Source organism: Coregonus lavaretus (genome assembly GCF_964263955.1).
Source record: "Coregonus lavaretus genome assembly, contig: HAP1_SCAFFOLD_1138, whole genome shotgun sequence".
Taxonomy (NCBI): domain Eukaryota; kingdom Metazoa; phylum Chordata; class Actinopteri; order Salmoniformes; family Salmonidae; genus Coregonus; species Coregonus lavaretus.
The window spans coordinates 94,926-99,996 of NW_028156382.1; positions in this window are offsets into that span (position 1 = coordinate 94,926).

A 5,071-nucleotide genomic window follows, 5' to 3' on the forward strand; every position below is an offset into this window, starting at 1 on the left:
CTAACAGGATAACCCCTGCTCTAGGATCAGTCTGTACTGGACTAACATAACAGGATAACCCCTGCTCTAGGATCAGTCTGTACTGGACTAACAGGATAACCCCTGCTTTAGGATCAGTCTGTACTGGACTAACATAACAGGATAACCCCTGCTCTAGGATCAGTCTGTACTGGACTAACAGGATAACCCCTGCTCTAGGATCAGTCTGTACTGGACTAACAGGATAACCCCTGCTCTAGGATCAGTCTGTACTGGACTAACAGGATAACCCCTGCTCTAGGATCAGTCTGTACTGGACTAACAGGATAACCCCTGCTCTAGGATCAGTCTGTACTGGACTAACAGGATAACCCCTGCTCTAGGATCAGTCTGCACTGGACTAACAGGATAACCCCTGCTCTAGGATCAGTCTGTACTGGACTAACAGGATAACCCCTGCTCTAGGATCAGTCTGTACTGGACTAACAGGATAACCCCTGCTCTAGGATCAGTCTGTACTGGACTAACAGGATAACCCCTGCTCTAGGATCAGTCTGTACTGGACTAACAGGATAACCCCTGCTCTAGGATCAGTCTGTACTGGACTAACAGGATAACCCCTGCTCTAGGATCAGTCTGCACTGGACTAACAGGATAACCCCTGCTCTAGGATCAGTCTGTACTGGACTAACAGGATAACCCCTGCTCTAGGATCAGTCTGTACTGGACTAACAGGATAACCCCTGCTCTAGGATCAGTCTGTACTGGACTAACAGGATAACCCCTGCTCTAGGATCAGTCTGTACTGGACTAACAGGATAACCCCTGCTCTAGGATCAGTCTGTCCTGGACTAACAGGATAACCCCTGCTCTAGGATCAGTCTGTACCGGACTAACAGGATAACCCCTGCTCTAGGATCAGTCTGTACCGGACTAACAGGATAACCCCTGCTCTAGGATCAGTCTGTACCGGACTAACAGGATAACCCCTGCTCTAGGATCAGTCTGCACCGGACTAACAGGATAACCCCTGCTCTAGGATCAGTCTGTACTGGACTAACAGGATAACCCCTGCTCTAGGATCAGTCTGTACTGGACTAACAGGATAACCCCTGCTCTAGGATCAGTCTGTACTGGACTAACAGGATAACCCCTGCTCTAGGATCAGTCTGTACTGGACTAACAGGATAACCCCTGCTCTAGGATCAGTCTGTACTGGACTAACAGGATAACCCCTGCTCTAGGATCAGTCTGTACCGGACTAACAGGATAACCCCTGCTCTAGGATCAGTCTGTACCGGACTAACAGGATAACCCCTGCTCTAGGATCAGTCTGTACTGGACTAACAGGATAACCCCTGCTCTAGGATCAGTCTGTACTGGACTAACAGGATAACCCCTGCTCTAGGATCAGTCTGTACTGGACTAACAGGATAACCCCTGCTCTAGGATCAGTCTGTACCGGACTAACAGGATAACCCCTGCTCTAGGATCAGTCTGTACCGGACTAACAGGATAACCCCTGCTCTAGGATCAGTCTGCACTGGACTAACAGGATAACCCCTGCTCTAGGATCAGTCTGTACTGGACTAACAGGATAACCCCTGCTCTAGGATCAGTCTGTACCGGACTAACAGGATAACCCCTGCTCTAGGATCAGTCTGTACCGGACTAACAGGATAACCCCTGCTCTAGGATCAGTCTGTACTGGACTAACAGGATAACCCCTGCTCTAGGATCAGTCTGTACTGGACTAACAGGATAACCCCTGCTCTAGGATCAGTCTGTACTGGACTAACGGGATAACCCCTGCTCTAGGATCAGTCTGTACTGGACTAACAGGATAACCCCTGCTCTAGGATCAGTCTGTACTGGACTAACAGGATAACCCCTGCTCTAGGATCAGTCTGCACCGGACTAACGGGATAACCCCTGCTCTAGGATCAGTCTGCACCGGACTAACGGGATAACCCCTGCTCTAGGATCAGTCTGTACTGGACTAACGGGATAACCCCTGCTCTAGGATCAGTCTGCACCGGACTAACAGGATAACCCCTGCTCTAGGATCAGTCTGTACTGGACTAACAGGATAACCCCTGCTCTAGGATCAGTCTGCACTGGACTAACAGGATAACCCCTGCTCTAGGATCAGTCTGTACTGGACTAACAGGATAACCCCTGCTCTAGGATCAGTCTGTACCGGACTAACAGGATAACCCCTGCTCTAGGATCAGTCTGTACTGGACTAACAGGATAACCCCTGCTCTAGGATCAGTCTGCACTGGACTAACAGGATAACCCCTGCTCTAGGATCAGTCTGCACTGGACTAACAGGATAACCCCTGCTCTAGGATCAGTCTGTACTGGACTAACAGGATAACCCCTGCTCTAGGATCAGTCTGTACTGGACTAACAGGATAACCCCTAATCTAGGATCAGTCTGTACCGGACTAACAGGATAACCCCTGCTCTAGGATCAGTCTGTACTGGACTAACAGGATAACCCCTGCTCTAGGATCAGTCTGCACTGGACTAACAGGATAACCCCTGCTCTAGGATCAGTCTGTACTGGACTAACAGGATAACCCCTGCTCTAGGATCAGTCTGCACTGGACTAACAGGATAACCCCTGCTCTAGGATCAGTCTGTACTGGACTAACAGGATAACCCCTGCTCTAGGATCAGTCTGCACTGGACTAACAGGATAACCCCTGCTCTAGGATCAGTCTGTACTGGACTAACAGGATAACCCCTGCTCTAGGATCAGTCTGCACTGGACTAACAGGATAACCCCTGCTCTAGGATCAGTCTGCACTGGACTAACAGGATAACCCCTGCTCTAGGATCAGTCTGCACTGGACTAACAGGATAACCCCTGCTCTAGGATCAGTCTGCACTGGACTAACAGGATAACCCCTGCTCTAGGATCAGTCTGCACTGGACTAACAGGATAACCCCTGCTCTAGGATCAGTCTGCACTGGACTAACAGGATAACCCCTGCTCTAGGATCAGTCTGCACTGGACTAACAGGATAACCCCTGCTCTAGGATCAGTCTGCACTGGACTAACAGGATAACCCCTGCTCTAGGATCAGTCTGCACTGGACTAACAGGATAACCCCTGCTCTAGGATCAGTCTGCACTGGACTAACAGGATAACCCCTGCTCTAGGATCAGTCTGCACTGGACTAACAGGATAACCCCTGCTCTAGGATCAGTCTGCACTGGACTAACGGGATAACCCCTGCTCTAGGATCAGTCTGCACTGGACTAACGGGATAACCCCTGCTCTAGGATCAGTCTGCACTGGACTAACGGGATAACCCCTGCTCTAGGATCAGTCTGCACTGGACTAACGGGATAACCCCTGCTCTAGGATCAGTCTGCACTGGACTAACGGGATAACCCCTGCTCTAGGATCAGTCTGCACTGGACTAACGGGATAACCCCTGCTCTAGGATCAGTCTGCACTGGACTAACGGGATAACCCCTGCTCTAGGATCAGTCTGCACCGGACTAACGGGATAACCCCTGCTCTAGGATCAGTCTGCACCGGACTAACGGGATAACCCCTGCTCTAGGATCAGTCTGCACCGGACTAACGGGATAACCCCTGCTCTAGGATCAGTCTGCACCGGACTAACGGGATAACCCCTGCTCTAGGATCAGTCTGCACCGGACTAACGGGATAACCCCTGCTCTAGGATCAGTCTGCACCGGACTAACGGGATAACCCCTGCTCTAGGATCAGTCTGCACTGGACTAACAGGATAACCCCTGCTCTAGGATCAGTCTGCACTGGACTAACAGGATAACCCCTGCTCTAGGATCAGTCTGCACTGGACTAACAGGATAACCCCTGCTCTAGGATCAGTCTGCACTGGACTAACAGGATAACCCCTGCTCTAGGATCAGTCTGCACTGGACTAACAGGATAACCCCTGCTCTAGGATCAGTCTGCACTGGACTAACAGGATAACCCCTGCTCTAGGATCAGTCTGCACTGGACTAACAGGATAACCCCTGCTCTAGGATCAGTCTGCACTGGACTAACAGGATAACCCCTGCTCTAGGATCAGTCTGCACTGGACTAACAGGATAGCCCCTGCTCTAGGATCAGTCTGTACCGGACTAACAGGATAACCCCTGCTCTAGGATCAGTCTGTACCGGACTAACAGGATAACCCCTGCTCTAGGATCAGTCTGTACCGGACTAACAGGATAACCCCTGCTCTAGGATCAGTCTGTACCGGACTAACAGGATAACCCCTGCTCTAGGATCAGTCTGTACCGGACTAACATGATAACCCCTGCTCTAGGATCAGTCTGTACCGGACTAACAGGATAACCCCTGCTCTAGGATCAGTCTGTACCGGACTAACAGGATAACCCCTGCTCTAGGATCAGTCTGTACCGGACTAACAGGATAACCCCTGCTCTAGGATCAGTCTGTACTGGACTAACAGGATAACCCCTGCTCTAGGATCAGTCTGTACCGGACTAACATGATAACCCCTGCTCTAGGATCAGTCTGTACCGGACTAACAGGATAACCCCTGCTCTAGGATCAGTCTGCACTGGACTAACAGGATAACCCCTGCTCTAGGATCAGTCTGTACTGGACTAACAGGATAACCCCTGCTCTAGGATCAGTCTGTACTGGACTAACAGGATAACCCCTGCTTTAGGATCAGTCTCCTCTCCCCACATCCACAATAACAAGCTGACCTGGGATCAGTGTTACTATCAGAGAACAGATCAGATGAGAACAGGCATTAAGACAAGAACTTTACATAAACAAAATGGTTATTTCAATAACTAGATGGAAAACATTTCATGTTTCAACATTACCAATACAGACCAATCAATACATACCAATACAGACCAATCAATACAGACCAATCAATACAGACCAATCAATACAGACCAATGAATATAAAAAAAGACAAAGTCCTGGACATAGTCTGACACCAAAACAGAGAGAGAGAATCTAGAGAATTTACTAATCGAATTGACATGTAGAATCAGCGGATGTTTAACTGGACACAGAGAGGACGACGGGGTGTCTGGGGGCTGTTGGTATTTTCCACGA